Consider the following 18,847-nt stretch of genomic DNA (forward strand, 5'->3'; position numbering starts at 1 on the left):
CATGTTAGCAAGACACACCACAAGGGCATTTATAGATTGGTAATGTTTACGGTTGCGATAGGCGACCTCCTGTGCCTGTGGTGGTACCAAAGCCACATGTGTCCCATCAATGGACCCAATGACATGGGGCATCCCTCCCAGGGCATAGAAATCACCCTTGACACCTGTCAACTCCTCAGGAGTCGGAAAATGGATGAATTCATCCAGGTGCTCCAACATGGCTGCTAAAACATCATGCAGGACACGGTTGAACATCGTCTGTGACAGGCCACCAACATCAGCTATGGTGAAATGAAACGTACCTGTGGCAAAAAAATGTAAGGCTGCCATCACCTTCATCTTGGGGGTCAGCGCAGTAGGATACACGTGTCGTGGTTGGAGGTGTGGTGCCAGCGTGGTGGTCAAGTCCTCAATCAACTGTTGGGTGAATCTGTAACGTCGTATGCAGTCACGTTCCCTCATGGCACCCAAGTCTGGCATTGGTCTGGGGACAGGCGGTGCCCTGCAGAAAATTGGAATCAATAACGAAGAGTGAGAACATAACAACATCAATGTCAATGAACTGAGCACATGCTCAACTGCTAATACACATCTGCTAAATACAGAGTCTGGTCTGTGCAATACATCCAGGACACGTATGCCAGCCAGGTGATACTCCTACGAAAAGCCAGCTACACCCGTTTATTGTCAAGTCTACATGACATGCCCTGAAACGAGATGTGGGCCAGTGTCAGTGAACAGCCATAGACATCACAAGAGTGACATACATCCACATATCTGCATTTGAAGGATGTCATCTCATACAGACAGCTGACGGCAAGCTAGGCGCACAGATCACATGGAATGTCAAATGTACAGATCACACACATTGCGATGAAGGGGTACACGGGAAAACAGAAAACACAGACATTGAGACGACGCAGATATGTCCTCATGTCAAAATATCATGTTCGATGCATACAGACACGCGTTACGTGGAAATCCACATGTGGCATGGTGTGCGTAGATGTGTCAGAACTCATTGACACCTCTGTCGGTGCCACTTCACGATGCACAGCCGAATTCGAGAATGAATCCAATCAATCAAAAGTTTCTTGCTCCTTACTTATCAATTTAACCATATTTTACTCCATTGCTTTTTTCTGTCGATATTCCTTCAATTCATTTTACTCATTCCAAAAAAACTGCTGGTGACTGGTGCAGCTTTTTATCCCACCTCCCTCCTTCTCCACAGGTGAATAATCACGTGAAAACAGGCCCGCCCAACACTGAAAGCGGACTTCTAAAGTTTTGCATTTCACACCCTTGATGTAGCGCTGTATCAAACACTACAATACCCAGAACCTCGCAACTCGAGTCCCTTCTCACTCCTCCACTTGCTCTGAAACCAGCGAGGCCTTCCATGCGTATGAGATATTATTTTGCTGATTAGTTCAAGAACATTTCGTAATACACATTAATTGAAGTTTGCTGTGTATAAATAACTGAATGGTAAACCGAGATAAACAGTCCGTTTTGAATGTTGGTAAAAATCCATTGTGGCCGAAAACCCCCTCCTGCGTTTGATGTCTCAATTTCGAGTTCCATTTAAAATTGCTTAATTTTCCTTATATTCATGATTTCCTCAAGGGTGCAAACTCACAGTTGGACGGAATAAATTGTGAAACAACAAAACAAGTAGTGAGGTGCACACCGGCGTACTCAAAATTTCAAGTCATGTACTCTTTCAAACTGTGTTGGCGTGCAAACATGATGCGCGCTCTGCCCAATTGCGCGCGACAACGTAACAGAACTCATTGACACCTCTGTCGGTGCCACTTCACGATGCACAGCCGAATTTGAGAATGAATCCAATCAATCAAAAGTTTCTTGCTCCTTACTTATCAATTTAACCATATTTTACTCCATTGCTTTTTTCTGTCGATATTCCTTCAATTCATTTTACTCATTCCATTAACTCAAACGTAGGAGACGTGATGGATTCCACATGCCACATCTTTATTAAAATAACCCAATGCATTTCAGGAAAAAATCCCTTCGTCAGGGGTATCTAGGATACAAAATGCATATATAAAATGCCATTAGCGTTATTATTGCTGATTTATACTACAAAACATAATTAATACATATCTCTGTTTCTGTGCTCATTGTTACCCATTACTAATATCTGTCTGAAACACTCACAGCAATAAATAATCCATCTGCTTAACAAAGCGGCCCCTATGACAGGTTTAGAATTGAGGCATTATGTGCTTCTTTGATGTCTCTCCCATCTATGGACAGCCCATAATTTAAATCCCTTGCTCAACTGGACATGAAAATACGCTTACCGTAGCACATGAATAATCCCACTCATGAAAAATCTGAGCTCGCTTAACAGCCATGCTCCTGAAAACGTCTCAAGCAAGTATCACTGCACCGAATCTCTTTTTGCAAGAAACAAATAAACTGCTGGTGACTGGTGCAGCTTTTTATCCCACCTCCCTCCTTCTCCACAGGTGAATAATCACGTGAAAACAGGCCCGCCCAACACTGAAAGCGAACTTCTAAAGTTTCGCATTTCACACCCTTGATGTAGCGCTGTATCAAACACTACAATACCCAGAACCTCGCAACTCGAGTCCCTTCTCACTTCTCCACTTGCTCTGAAACCAGCGAGACCTTCCATGTGTATCAGATATTATTTTGCTGATTAGTTCAAGAACATTTCGTAATACACATTAATTGAAGTTTGCTGTGTATAAATAACTGAATGGTAAACCGAGATAAACAGTCCGTTTTGATTGTTGGTAAAAATCCATTGTGGCCGAAAACCCCCTCCTGCGTTTGATGTCTCAATTTCGAGTTCCATTTAAACTTGCTTAATTTTCCTTATATTCATGATTTCCTTAAGGGTGCAAACTCACAGTTGGACGGAATAAATTGTGAAACAACAAAACAAGTAGTGAGGTGCACACCGGCGTACTCAAAATTTCAAGTCATGTACTCTTTCAAACTGTGTTGGCGTGCAAACATGATGCGCGCTCCGCCCAATTGCGCGCGACAACGTAACAGAACTCATTGACACCTCTGTCGGTGCCACTTCACGATGCACAGCCGAATTTGAGAATGAATCCAATCAATCAAAAGTTTCTTGCTCCTTACTTATCAATTTAACCATATTTTACTCCATTGCTTTTTTCTGTCGATATTCCTTCAATTCATTTTACTCATTCCATTAACTCAAACGTAGGAGACGTGATGGATTCCACATGCCACATCTTTATTAAAATAACCCAATGCATTTCGGGAAAAAATCCCTTCGTCAGGGGTATCTAGGATACAAAATGCATATATAAAATGCCATTAGCGTTATTATTGCTGATTTATACTACAAAACATAATTAATACATATCTCTGTAGCAGCAACAGCAGATGCAGTTGACGGAACACCAACAGCAAGCTCATGGGAACACATGACACACACATGACATAGTCACATCGGTGCACGCTGGTCGTTAAATTTAAGTTGTTAGTGTCCCTGTCCCTGGCATCAGGGGACAGTTGCGGGTGGTGGTGACTGTGCCATACCAGTGATGCTGTGCTTGACACGTTTGTACTACATGCACACGTGCAAAGTGTGAAGGGGAAGTGTGACACATAGTGCCCCATCACACATGACATGTGTACACAGGTCATCACACATCAATTGTGCAAATACATGAGGAGACATGTGCAATATCACTGCCTGACACACCTAGGCCCTGCACATGTAGGACAGCAATAACAATGACTTGATGTACATTCTTGTGCGAGTCTGAGACCTCCATTCCTTTCGTGTGCGCATCCTATCAACAGTGTAAGCGTGTGAAACGCACCGTACACACGCTCTGAGGGCGTGTGTACAGTCCGTATCACTATAGTAGTGGTGCCGTAGGAGCACGCGTGGTACGGACCGTACACATGTTTGTGTACTACCAGTGCCTACACGTATGGGTACGCACTGGTAGTACACGTACCCGTACGTGTACTACCAGTGCGTACCCGTACGTGTAGGCACTGGTAGTACACGTACGTGTAGGCACTGGAAGTACACGTACGTGTAGGCACTGGTAGTACACGTACCCGTACGTGTACTACCAGTGCGTACCCGTACGTGTAGGCACTGGTAGTACATGTACGTGTAGGCACTGGTAGTACATGTACCCGTACGTGTACTACCAGTGCCTACACATACGTGTAGGCACTGGTAGTACACGTACCCGTACGTGCACTACCAGTGCCTACACATACGTGTAGGCACTGGTAGTACACGTACGTGTAGGCACTGGTAGTACACGTACGGGTACGTGTACTACCAGTGCCTACACGTACATGTACTACCAGTGCCTACACATGTGTACTACCAGTGCATACCCGTACATGTAGGCACTGGTAGTACACGTATGGGTACGTGTACTACCAGTGCATACACGTACGTGTATGCACTGGTAGTACACGTACCCGTACATGTACTACCAGTGCGTACCCGTGCATGTAGGCACTGGTAGTACACGTGCGTGTAGGCACTGGTAGTACACGTACGGGTACGTGTACTACCAGTGCGTACACGTATGTGTCAAACGCACTGTGCAACTGGTGCCGTAGGGGTACATGTGAAACGCACCGTACCTGTGTGTGGATTTGAAACTTACATAGGGGACACATAAGGGACAAGTATTAGGCACTAAATGCATGCTGTTTGTCATGGTTACAGAGTTTTCAGTTCAAATTTTTCCATCAGGTGTCCTGGAAAAGTTAGTTGGCCACAAAATACAATGTTGCAAAGTGGTTGTTGACTTGACATGATGCTCAAAATTTGAACAATGCAAATGCTGTCACTGGTGCATGTGGAAAGGGATTGGAGTAAATGTAAGATGCGAATGAATCTGACCAATCACTATGTACTCCTCCAAATGAATGCCCCTCAGCAAGACAGATATAAGTCAGCCAGAACCCATGAGAGGGCACTTGCCTGCGCAACTTTCCTGTTGACAACACTGCTGCTGTCTGTGCTTCCTCTGGCACCATGTCAAGGTCTGTGGAGAGGGCCCAGCCATTCACCCAGGAGGAGAATGAGGCATTGCTGGATGTCATCTTCCCACAGTACACCAGCCTGTATGGGAGACCAGGGGAGCAGGTGAGTGCTGACTCCACTACCTTTGACTGTGCACCTTTTTTGTGACTGTCACTTCTGGCATTGTGTCCAGGTGTGACAGACATGCAATGTTGTTTAGAGTGGGTCCCAGGGGGGGAATGGCTTATGTCTCCCATGCAAAGCATGATGTAGTTCATGTGTGCACTCCTCACTTGCATTGTGCTTACTGTGACATTCACTGCATAGTGCATGACACATTCAGCCTGGCTAATCCTTTGTGGCATTTTTTGTCTATAGTCCTGAGGTGATTCAGTGGTCCCCCGGTGTGACAGGTGACCGTACCCACAGATGTGTGTGAGTTGAGTGGAGCTGTGGTGAGAGTGTCTAAGTGATGTGTACGCCCCCTGGACATTGATGTGTGTGAATGTTCCTTGTCATGTGGGTGAGTGTCTATGTGAAGTGTTGCACCACAGCTGCATGGAGGAGGCAACAGCTCTACCCATCTGATGTGAAAAGTAAGCCGTGCTGTGTGTCTGACTTGGTGAGCTAGCCCCACGCCTGTGACACCCCACAGGCAAGTGACACATGTGCAGAGTGAGGTTTGTATCCGCTGTTGCCATTGGCAGGTGATTGATCTGTGCCTGTGTGTGTCTGTGTACTCTGTTGAGGTTGCGTCAATGGCCTGTGGCGTGTAACTGCTTGGAGGTGCTGTCCATCAGCCTGGTGTTGCTTGTAATGCACAGTGTGTGCCATGATCATGGAGTGTGTCGCACCCCTCATGCCACCTGTGTACTTTCAATGCCATGTAGTGCATTGGGGCTTCCACAGAAGCCAATGTCCATATGACAAAGATGCTATTCCTTGGCAGCATCCTATGCCCTGTTCAACATATCAAAGATGTTCAAATGTGTGTCTCTCTGACATGGAGCAGGTGTAGTGATGTGGTCTCACTTTGTCATCCTCACAGGTAACTGCCTACGAGAAGGGGGAGATCTGGAAGCGGGCCGTCAGGGCCGTGAGATCGGTGGAGGGTCGCAGTCGGTGCCTAGCCCAAGTCCGAAAACGGTGGCAGGACATCCGGTGCTGGACCTGGAGGATCGCCCGGGTCCAGCTGGGGGACTCACCTCCATGCCCCCACGGCGGGCGCCGACGCCTGACCCACCAGAGGAGGCGTGTCCTGGCGGTGGTCTTCCCTGACATGGATAGGCAGTTACAGGAGAGACAGCAGCAAGGAGGGGGTAGGTACATGTGTGTTTGTTGTGTGTCATCAGCTTTTGGAAGTGCTCAGTCGCCTGGATACACTGCCAGGGTTTATATATGCAGTGCATATCCTGTTCCCCCAAGTCAACCGGTGCTGTTCTTCCTCCCTTCCCCTCCTTGACATGTGTTCCCTGGTCTGTGTGTAATCACTATTGCACATGGCCATCTAGGCTGCCAGTTAATCCAAGTGCACATTGCTTTCTCCATCATGTGTGGGGGTGGTTTGTGACATGTGTTGGTACCTTGTCTGTGCCCTGTCCTGTTCAGTCATTTGGGGGTCTATATTTGTTGGCACTGATGCTGAGTCTCAACATAGGAGTGTGAGGTTTCAAATGAACAGACTTGCAGCATGCATGACCGATGTTGTGGCCTCAGACATGATGTGCATGAGTGGGAGATATGCATAGTGCCGGGACGGTTGCTCATGTTACAGTCAGATCATTCCAGGACCATGGAGCAGTGTGCTCACTACAGTCCCCTGAGACACCCTTGCCTCGTAATCATGTGTGTCATCCAACACTGTGCCCATTCTCTGTGTGTTGAGCATAGGTTGGCCTCTGTGGCATTGTTCCCTGACCTCATTTGTATTTATCTAAAGTGTGCTACATGTGTACACTGGACAGGGTGACCCCATTTGGCTTGTGCATACTCACACTGGGCAGTGCCTGTGTGTCTATTCACAACTATCTGCTGATGGTTGTTTGTCACAAATATGTGTTGGCAGCCTCACGAGGTGATGTGGAGTACATTTGGGAATTCTTGATGCACATTTTTGTAAACCCTGATTAAGAGGTGTCACTTCTTGATCTGTCTCAATCACATTGTCTCAGGTATGGGGGGTTTGTGCGGGAGAGGCCTACATGTCCAAACCTTATGTCTCCTTGCCAGGTCTGACCTGTGTGTGATAATTGTCTGGACAGACACTCAACATGCAGTGACCCAGTGATGTTGTGCAGGGTTTAATGTTTGTGCTTTGCAGCATGTGTCAAAAGTTTAAATACATGATTCCTGCTCATCCATTTTTGGCACCAGTGTGTGGTCCAGATGCTGTGTAGTTTTGTCTTTGTGTGCTGAGATCTGTGTGGACATTCTGGCTTGCCATGTGGGTGTCTCCTCAGTGCAGGTGTGCCTTATTCCAACACAATTGCAGGCCCATTAGCTTATGCATTGTCCTGTGTTTGGACATGTGTGCCACTCCACATGACAGGCATGCGTCAGATGTTTTGCCAACTGTGTCATCATGGTACGGATGGCCATGTGACAGGTGGCATGATTCAAGTTTTTAGTCCAAAAGTCTTGTACCTTGGCACTCACTACACTTGTCAACATGTCTTCATGTTTTCAATGCTTGACTTTGATGTTTTGTTGTGAAGGACAATAATGTGCCTGCATGACAGATGTCTCCCAAGGAAGTGCATAAGAAACCACCTTTACACTTTCAGGGAACACGCTGGCACATTTTAAAGAAAGGCATAGTTCGAATAAGACTGTTTTTCAGATTATACATATCCATGTTCCCACAGTGTGGTGGCATTTGGGTAAGTCCTTGGTTGTTGGTGATACCAACTTACGAGTGTCAAGTCATCCAGACCGCCGTGGTCCCATGTATATGTACTTTCTGAAACCCCATTTCTTTCTAACAGTGGCTTCTTTGAATGAGGCTGGCAGCTCATACAATGACTGTGTTAATGTAGTTTTGTGTACACCTCCTTGTGTGACTTCTTTTCTACAGGCACATGTGTGTTCTGTTCACAAAGTGGTACATTCACACATTCTAAACATGTAGATTGTGTAAAGTGGTGTGATTCCCAAGGGATCAAAATGTATTACGTTTGGGTTTCCAAAGTACTTACAGGTCTCTGAGTGTGGGGACACCTTTAGCATTGAGGTCTGTTATTTAGCCTTGGGTGCACCAATACTGTTTCTTTCACAGTAAACAAGAGGTGGCATGCCTTCATAGTATTGCTGTGCTCAACTGTTCCCAGACACTAGCTTCTCAGTATATTTCTAATTCAAGTTTTTGGCTGTTGTGTCCTATTTGTCCTTGTTTCCAAGTGGCAGGGTGGGTCAACCAACTGGGGAGTACAGGGCTTACATATGTGCGGAGTAATCTAGATGTTACTCATGATGCATTGCCTGATATGCACTGTGACCTATTTTGTTTTGACTCATGTGTCAGATGTATACAGGTGACTGATTATTTTCTGTATCTTCACCTTGCCCACAGCATCATCGGAGGAAACCGAGGGAGACACCTGCATGGACCTGGAGGAGGGATCCAGCACCGGTGCCACCAGTGCTGGCGAGTCTGCGGGAGCAAGTGGCACGGAGGGCGAGGGGAGTCAGGCAGAGGACCTGTCTGGTGGCGAGACCAACTATGATACTGACGGGTCCGAGGCTGAACTCATCGAGAGGGCGGAGGCTGCTACAACACCTGGCAGCAGCACAACATCTGTCCCCGCCTCCTCCATTCCCATCACCGCCCTCCCAGTTGCTCCGGTCCCTTTTGTACGTGCAGGGCACCACCATGTCTCCTTCGTGCCAGGCACTGCACCCCCTGCCCCTGTCACCCCTGCTGCCCTCACTGCAGAGTCTGTGGACATTCAGCGGCAGTTGCAGGTTGGCCAGACATCAATGCTGAATGTCCTCCATGGCCACACCACACAGCTGACACAGATGGTGTCGTTCATGGAGGGCATGTCAGCAACGATGTCTGACCAACGGATGTTGCTGAGGTCCATGGACTGTTCCCTGACGGCAGCAGTGAGTCTCCTGCAGCGCTTCGTCCCCCCCCACCCCAGCCCCATCCACACTTCCCACTCCCATGCCTGTCCCATGCACACCCAGACATTCCCAAGCACGCACCCCACCAGACACAGGCAGCACACCACCACGTAAGGGCAAGCACACACCTCCTGGCATGCACACTCAGGGGGATAAAGGCACACCCACTGGGTCTGGGGCACACAGACATACACGCAGCCACAGTCTGAGTCCGCATGCCTCACTACCCAGTCCCTCCAAAAGCACTCCCCTTGGCTCCCCTGCCACACAGTCAGACAAGGAGAGCTACATGTCTGTGCTGGGCCTCAGCCCCACTGTGTCACAAGCCCGCAAGCAGGCAAGGGACTCCCCGGGCAGGGGAGTTGAGTCCCCCCCATGTCCACCCCCTCCCCCAGAAGTGCTGCACCCCATCCCTCCGACCCCCCCCCCCCCTCCTTTGTGCCTGTGGTTTCTTCCGGTGCAGGGGATACTCTGGACGCCCTGGCAGAAGTGTGCAGCGCCAAGCTCACCTCCACCTTTGGTGCTGCCCCACCCCCTGTGGTGGAGGCGTCCAGCCCTGTACCCACCACACCTACCCTTACACCTCCTGTCCCTGCGGTGCCTGGTCCTTCCCCACATGATGCCCCCCCCCCTCCAGTCGACGAACCTGAGGGTTCCACTGTGCAGGCAAGCCAGGGGAGACGCGTGCCCATGTGTCCCCCCAAGGACTTCTATTCTGGACTGGCCATTGGCCTTTGTATATAGTGTTCTTGAAAAAAAAAATGTATGCCGATTAAAGCATTTTCTTTTTACTTTGAACACTATTGCATTTCAGGTATTGATGTTGGTGCTGATGCTCCAGGAGTTGGGGTTGTGGTAATGTGTTATGTTTCTGGCAAAAGTTCGAGTCTGATGGTCATGAGGTGGACCATGGGATCTGCGTGTCATCACAAGGCCTCTGCAAAGGATCTTTGGTCGTGTGTGTTATTTGTTTTTTGAGACATTGTACCAAGGAGTGTTCCTTCCTCCGTGGCACCGGACATCTTCCCTGCAGAGAGTTGCACAATTTGTTTTGCTGACCTGTGTATACATTCCCATTGTTGGTGACGGATCCCTTCAACTATGGCCATGCCTGCTCAGCAATGTCTCCGGCTGCATCGTCTGTGCCATCCTTGCTAGTCACTGTACTTATGTATTGAGTATGTTGACATGCCTTCGTGGAGAAATTCTCCCTTTTCCGCACTATGCATGTGTGTAATCCCAGTCTAGCACACATATGGTACTTGTTCTGAAGCGAATTTGGGCACCTGACTCACAATTGTGGGCATTGTATTTGTGGGAACTCCACCCTATTCCTTTCATGAGAGACAACATCTTGGTGGCTTTCCCAGCACCTGTACATTCCTATCAGTCCTGGGATGTGCGTGACAGTGTGTGTTCCCTTTTGGCTCTCTTAGTTTAGTAGGCATTGACATGACTATACAGTCTCTGTGTGTGTATTGTGCTGCATCCGCCAGGGGTGGGTATGCATGTGTCATTTGTCCACACACCCACATGTGGTGTGTCATGCAGTGGGGGAAAGACATCCATCCTCATGGGAGTGGGACACTGCTGTCAGTGATGTGTTATTATGGCACTATCAACATAGTCAAAAATTAGGGATGCGTACATACACCCATGGAGTTGTGGTCATCTGATAATGATGTACACACCCCCATGTCTCTGTCCACTGCTGGTATTCCTCTGCACCCACCCCTCACATGTCTCTGTCCACTGCTGGTATTCCTCTGCACCCACCCCTCACATGTCTCTGTCCACTGATGGGAGTGATAGACACCCACCCCCATGTCTCTGTCCACTGCTGGGAGTGATAGGCACCCACCCCCATGTCTCTGTCCACTGATGGTATTCCTCTGCATCCACCCCTCACATGTCTGTCCACTGCTGGTATTCCTCTGCACCCACCCCTCACATGTCTCTGTCCACTGCTGGGAGTGATAGGCACCCACCCCTCACGTGTCTCTGTCCACTGCTGGAAGTGATAGGCACCCACCCCTCACATGTCTCTGTCCACTGCTGGGAGTGATAGGCACCCACCCCCATGTCTCTGTCCACTGATGGTAGTGATAGGCACCCACCCCCATGTCTCTGTCCACTGCTGGGAGTGATAGGCACCCACCCCCATGTCTCTGTCCACTGATGGGAGTGATAGGCACCCACCCTTCTCATGTCTCTGTCCACTGCTGGTATTCCTCTGCACCCACCCCTCACATGTCTCTGTCCACTGATGGGAGTAATAGGCACCCACCCCTCACATGTCTCTGTCCACTGCTGGGAGTGATAGGCACCCATCCCTCACATGTCTCTGTCCACTGCTGGGAGTGATAGGCACCCCCCCTTGTCTCTGTCTACTGCTGGGAGTGGTAGGCACCCACCCCTCACATGTCTCTGTCCCCTGCTGGGAGTGATAGGCACCCACCCCCCACATGTCTCTGTCCACTGATGGGAGTGATAGGCACCCACCCCCATGTCTCTGTTCACTGCTGGGAGTGATAGGCACCCACCCCTCACATGTCTCTGTCCACTGATGGGAGTGATAGGCACCCACCCCCATGTCTCTGTCCACTGATGGTATTCCTCTGCACCCACCCCTCACATGTCTATGTCCACTGCAGGTATTCCTCTGCACCCACCCCTCACATGTCTCTCTCCACTGCTGGGAGTGATAGGCACCCACCCCATGTCTCTGTCCACTGATGGGAGTGATAGGCACCCACCCCTCACATGTCTCTGTCCACTGCAAGTATTCCTCTGCACCCACCCCTCACATGTCTCTGTCCACTGCTGGGAGTGATAGGCACCCACGCCTCACGTGTCACTGTCCACTGCTGGGAGTGATAGGCACCCACCCCTCACATGTCTCTGTCCACTGCTGGGAGTGATAGGCACCCACCCCATGTCTCTGTCCACTGATGGTATTCCTCTGCACCCACCCCTCACATGTCTCTGTCCACTGCTGGTATTCCTCTGCACCCACCCCTCACATGTCTCTGTCCACTGCTGGGAGTGATAGGCACCCACCCCTCACATGTCTCTGTCCACTGATGGGAGTGATAGGCACCCACCCCTCACATGTCTCTGTCCACTGCTGGGAGTGATAGGCACCCACCCCTCACATGTCTCTGTCCTCTGCTGGGAGTGATAGGCACCCACACCTCACATGTCTTTGCTCACTGCTGGGAATCCTAGGCAGCCAAGCACCCTTCCAACCGCACCCTTGGTGCAGTACACTGCTGTCCTGGGCATAAACACACCCCAATACACTGGTTATATGCTGCACCAGGCCCTAAGCCAACATTCGTGGCGTGTGTATGCCTTGTATCACAAATGTACTGGTGCCGTAGGGGTACGGGTGATACGGACCGTACCCGTGCATTCATAGGGTGGGTACAGTCCGTACCACGCATACCCCTACGTCACCACTACAATGTACAATGGTGGTACGGACCGTACCCACGCTCTGAGGGCGTGGGTATGGTCCGTACCACGCGTACCCCTACGGCACCACTCCAATGGTGGTACAGACCGTACCCACGCCCTCAGAGCATGGGTACGGTCGCGTACCCCTACGTCACCACTACAATGGTGGTACGGACCGTACCCATGCTCTGAGGGCGTGTGTACGGTCCCTACCACGCGTACCCCTATGTCACCACTACAATGGTGGTACGGACCGAACCCACGCTCTGAGGGCATGGGTACGGTCCGTACCACGCGTACCCCTACGGCACCACTCCAATGGTGGTACCATTGGAGTGGTGACGTAGGGGTATGCGGGGTACGGACCGTACACATGCCCTCAGAGCGTGGGTACGGTCCGTACCACCGTTGTAGTGGTGACGGGTACGCGTACACGTACACTTCCGTTGTTGCGGTACGCAGAGATTGGTGGACACGCCCCCCGAAGTGACCAGACCCTGGAGGTAATATATGTCCTCCATATTGTATGTTTTAATTTGGGTAGGGGGTATGTTTCATGCCCCTCACCCCCCCTTGACCCATGGGTGTTGTTCTCACCTTCTACGGCATGTGCGTCGGGTTCGGTGCACCAGGTCGTAGGCTAGGAGGGCCGGGATTACACGTAGGATGGGTTCCATGGCTGTCCGTCGCGTACCGATGCTCCTTATTCGCGTCCTACTCAACTTCCCAGGAGTTTTTGGCTGCCGTAAAAAATGAGCCGTGCGGAGTGACGTAGGCATGAATCGTACTTGCTGGTCCGTAAAATGCTGCCTGACTCCGTACGGACGTCACGTACGCGATGTCCCGGATCAGAATTGTTGGTATTTTTTAGCCGTACGTAGTTTTGTACGATTCGTATGGAAATGGTATTTCTGTACAAATCGTACTTGCTGGTTTGTAAGGTGGATTTCCCGGGTACGAGTTGTACGGAGAATACGCTCCGTACGACCATTCGTACCCGGGTTTTACAGGATTGGAATCGGCACCCAAATTTGTCAGGAAGGTAGATGTTGGTTCAGGGATGTCCCTCTTAGTGATTTGGTGTAAGTCCGTTCAGTAGTTGCTGAGAAATTTAAAGAAATTCCCAGCTGTATATATAGGGACGTGTTGGATCCGCGACCCCTCCTGATCTCGTCCTGAGATCTGATTGTCTAACAGCACTTCAAACTAGGAAGTGTGGGCAGCCATCTTATGACCCGGTAGAACTAAGTCACAGAAAAAGGATTTTAAAAAAAGAAAAGGGGGCAGGGTAGAAACACCCTGACCCCCTAGGCCTCTTTACCCCCCCCCCCCGCCCTGGGCCAATAAAGCATATATTTTTTTAAATTTTCAATGGGAGTCGCACTGGATCTGTGGCTCCTGGCGAATATTTTTCTTTAATGAAGCGCAGACTCCCGCGCTTTGTTTGATATAGGCCTCCTGGTGGGCCAGGTCCCGGGGTCAGTTTTTATAGTAATGCGGGGGTTGCCCATGCGGCATCCTGCACCCAACGGACCACCACCTCTCTAGGGCACAGATATAAAAACTGATGTAGGGGCCTGCACTGCCCCCCTCAGCCCCGGGGACCGCCACCTCCCCTATCTATTGAATAAAATTGATGTGGTGGAGGCCCTTATGCCCTCCCCCCGGGGACCGCCACTTACCTGGGGCTAAATGTGACAAATGCAGGGGCCACGCCTCCAATTCCTCCCAATAAAGATTAGCATAAAAGGCATTGAATATTTCAAGCTTCTCCTCAATTGTGCTAAGGATAGCACCAGTGGGGTTATGAAGAGGAATTTATCTTGTCAATGTCTTATTGTAGATGTCTGGCCACGAGTGTCCCTGCTTTGTTTGTAGGTTTATAAAAACTCTGCTTAAGACATAAAACTGCTTTTTTTGGATTTCTCAGTGACCAGAAGTCCAGTTTTCCTCTGAGGGACGTAATCCGTGCAGATTATTTAAAGCGTCTGAAGACCTAAATGTTTTCGCTTAAGTTTTTAGCCCCAGGTAAAGATTTTAGCTCATTCCATTATTGGGCAGCTCTTCCTGCTACGTAGCTTCCCCGAAAGTGTATTCTGAGCTACCTCTCCTAATTCATTCTCTTGACAATATTGAGAGATGACATTCTTCAAGGCTTGCAAGATTACTCGATTTTCAAGAAGAGATTCATTAAATATCCATCTACCCTTCCTATGCATATGAAAGGATAACTCCCTCTACCATATTACCATTGCACAATCGATGATTGTTTTCGTACTATCTGAAATAGTAGCTCTGTCGTTCACTATTTCCTGTAAGCCCTGTATTGGTTCAGTTCGAGAGTATGACCTGTGTATGCAGTAAAAGAATGTGTATTCTTGACTTGCCACAGATCTATGAGGCCACGTCCCTTCGCTAGGCTTTATTTTATTTATTTTTAGTATTCATAAAGCGCACTGTGACCAAATATGGTATCCTGGTGCTAGCTAAACCACTATGGGAGGGAGTCAACTGGAATAGGTCTCAAGGAGCAGAACTTGACTGTTAGTGAGGAAAAAGCCAGGATTTCAAAGTCTTTCTAAACATAAACAGATCAGTGTGAAACCTCAGTGTAGCTGGTAGTGTGATCCATATCTGAGCTGTTTTTGCAGTAAAGGCTCGACCTCCTTGTCGAACTTTTTTAAATCTATATTCTTGGACATAGTTACCTGCAGCTGATCGGAGGAGTCTGCCAGGGGTGTATTTTCATAGTTTGGCTTCTAAAGATTTCGGTCCTTTGATGTGTAGTACCTTATGTACGATGCAAAGTGAATTGAATATTGTTTTTCTGTCTAATTGGCAGCCAGTGAAGATCTCTAAGGGCAGTTGTAGCAGAAAAGTGTCGGGTCTGTTTAGTGTTAGCTTTGCTGTGACTATCTGGATACGTTCCAAGTTTTTCAGTAGGGGCTCCTAATAGCAGAGCAGTAGGGGCTCCTAATAGCAGAGCGTTACAATAGTCCAGCCTACTTAATATTACACCTCTTGAAATCAATGACCTAGCTGGGAGATCAAGCAATGGGTATAAGTTCCTGAGGGCGCGAATCAGTGCAAAGCAGGTCCCCGTGAATCCATTCACTTGCTTTTCCGTAAAGAGGCTTTCGTCTATAACTACCCTAAGGTTTTGTACCACAGTTGAGTTGCCCAGCAGGGTTTCCATGGGTTGAAGCCGGAAATTAGGGCTTTAAACAATGCTCTTTGTATGCACCTATTATGAGGATGTCTATCCATATTATGAGGATCTCTATCCATAGTGGTATCAGGAACATTCTCTTATTAATTCCAACATTTGGAGCATAAAGTATTCCTGGCCCAGATTAGGCATATATGTGTTTAGAAATGTAAACGCCAGCCCCTGATTCTTTCGCTCCAAATAAACAAATCTACAGTTCACCGTATCACGTAAAGCTTCTTACCCGCTTCAAAATTATATGAATATGTATCATCACTTCACTTTTCTTTGTCTTAGTCACTGCGTAATATTGTGTGGGATAGTGCTTATTCTGCATCAAGTGAGTATCACACATTTTTAGATGTTTCCTAGAGACAGAACATATTGGGGAGGGTCCAGAGGCTCTCCCTTTAAGTTCTATGGCATTTGATTGGTGAGCTGAGGCCTCTAGTATTCCATGATATATAGCTCTAAACCACCATTATGTGCTATTAGACAGTCAGAAAGACGTAAGTTGTAATATATTGCTGAAGTCGTGGCAGATACAAAATGTACTACTTCTCCCCCGTTCAAGGAGCATAAACACTCCCTTATTCTTATCCCCTCTCTCAAAGTAGAGGCAGATGAAATATTCACTTCTCCACCTCATCCCCTTGAGGAGCATAAATCCTTTCTCATTCCTTTCTCCACTCTCGACTTAATTCCCATCTTCCCTTATTTTCCTCTCACATCGCCCCCTCCTGTGTAGTCCTCTTGTGGTAAAGGGATTAGGTACATACCGGCATGATAGTGAGTTGTGCTGTGACCTGTATTCATTCCTCACCCGACCATCCCAGCCCGCCAAGTCAACTGAGATACTAGTAGGAATATTCCCTACTGGTTAAACAATATTTGGCCAATGATTCATAACAATTATGTAATAAACATTTCTGATTTATTACTGATTGCTACATGCAGTCAGACATCTTCAGAACACAACACTCTCCTAACGGACATCTGCAATCGTCCATACCAGTGCCTCCCAAACCTTTTTGAACCACAACCCACTTTTTATAACGGCAAAGTTTTGCGAACCCCTTGGCTTTAATGAACATGAGGCAGGCGATTTTTAAATGTATCTAAAAAATTGTGCGGTAGGGCACTATCATTTACAAACAACACATTTTTCATTGAAATGGCCATTTACAGGTATTTACATCTTGTGTGTGACAAAAATAACATCCTACAGCCTTTCTCTGTATCACCAACAAGATTGTCACATAATCCACTTTACTTTCCCTGACTACACAATGAAAGGAGTTTGTAAACACCAATCCTCATGATAAAAAAAAATAAGCATCAATTAGTCAAAAGACATAGCCTGACATTTATCTTCTGTCTTTGAAATGCAGGAAATGTGATAAGATAAATACAGAATTTAAATCTGCTTATGTTATTGCTTGTACATTCTTGACCTACCAAAAAGTGGCTGGTGACCTACGAGAGTGGGTTGCGACCCACGGTTTGGGAAACACTAGTCTATACACAAGTAAGTCTAAAAAAGTACCAATAGCAAGCAAGGAATGTTAGGACTAGTTTTGCAGGCCCTTTTTATAAACCCGTTGGGTACTAAGAGGTCTATTATGATGTCGGGCGGCGATCCACCTGACATCACCCCCCGCCCGCCTCCCATTTCTCCCATATTAGGATGGCGGGGGTACCGCAGTGGACGGGAAGACCGTCCGCCACTTTTCCACCCTGTCGATGAGTCGACCGGGGGTAAAGGGTTGAATATGGTGGCGGTATCTGCTAGACACCTCTATCCATATTACAATGGGAGCGGGAAGCAGCCTTGCGGATTCCACAGTTGGGGCCCATTGCGGGCCAGGATGTTGGGGTGGCACATAGGGGGTACCGTGCGGTGCCTGTCACGTTGTGCATGCACATGCACAATGTGCAAGCAAAGCATTGTGGCGGGCGGTGCTGTGTACACAGCCCGCCACAATGAAGTGGATGGGGGTATGCCACCGCCACTGTGGCGGTTGCATCCTAATTGCCGGTGCAAGACCGCCACACTACTGGCGGCCGATCCCAGCACCACTAAGGTGGTGGGCAGACGTAAGTCCGCCCGCCTTCCTAATAGGCCCCTAAGGCTCTCCCTTATGCAAGTCACTCGCAATCTGCCTGATTTATTTTGCCCTGCATTATGGTATAGACAAATGTACATTTAAAATGTATTATGTTATTCCTTCTGTGTTATACATGAAAACTCTGAAGAGTGTATTGTATTATGTTATTACGTTCGTATTGTACATAAACTCTGAAGAGCGTATTCCAGAAAAAAGGATGAGTGATTGTTAACGAGGCACCAGCACATGGATTAACGGTAAAATCAGGAGAAGCCAACGAACTAACAGACATTTGCATCTCACGTGTTAACAGTCAACACGTGAAACACAAGTTGGTAATTACCTACGCAAGTGGCAGGAAGGTATTTAAACCGCTCGCGTGTGACTGCAAAACACTTAGGTGCCGATTACGATCCTGTAAAAACCAGGTACGAACCGTCGGACGGAGCATATTCTCCGTCCGACGCGTACCCGGTCGGAACAATATACAAACATGGAAGTACGATTCGCACGGAAATACTATTTCCGTACGATTCGTACAAAACACCGACCGACAAAAATATACATACAAATGTGATCCGGGAAAGCGCCGACGTGACGTCGGGACACACGCAGCCTGCCTTTCACGAACCAGGAAGTACGATCCGCACCGACGTAATCCCGCACGGAGAATATTTTCCGGCAGCCAAAAACTGCCGGGAAATCAGGACGACGCAAACAAGGAGTACCTGCACGCGACGGACAGACATGGAGCCGAACCTACGTGTCATCCCGGCCCTCATAGCAGTCGACCTCCTCTACAGGTTCCGACGCAGACGCCGCAGAAGGTCAGAACAACAAAGGGAGGGGGGAAAGGGGGGGGGGAAGGAGCAGGGGCAGGCCACAAAACCCCCACCTAAGTCACAAGCACAC

Source organism: Triturus cristatus, chromosome 1_2 (genome assembly GCF_964204655.1).
Source record: "Triturus cristatus chromosome 1_2, aTriCri1.1, whole genome shotgun sequence".
NCBI lineage: Eukaryota > Metazoa > Chordata > Amphibia > Caudata > Salamandridae > Triturus > Triturus cristatus.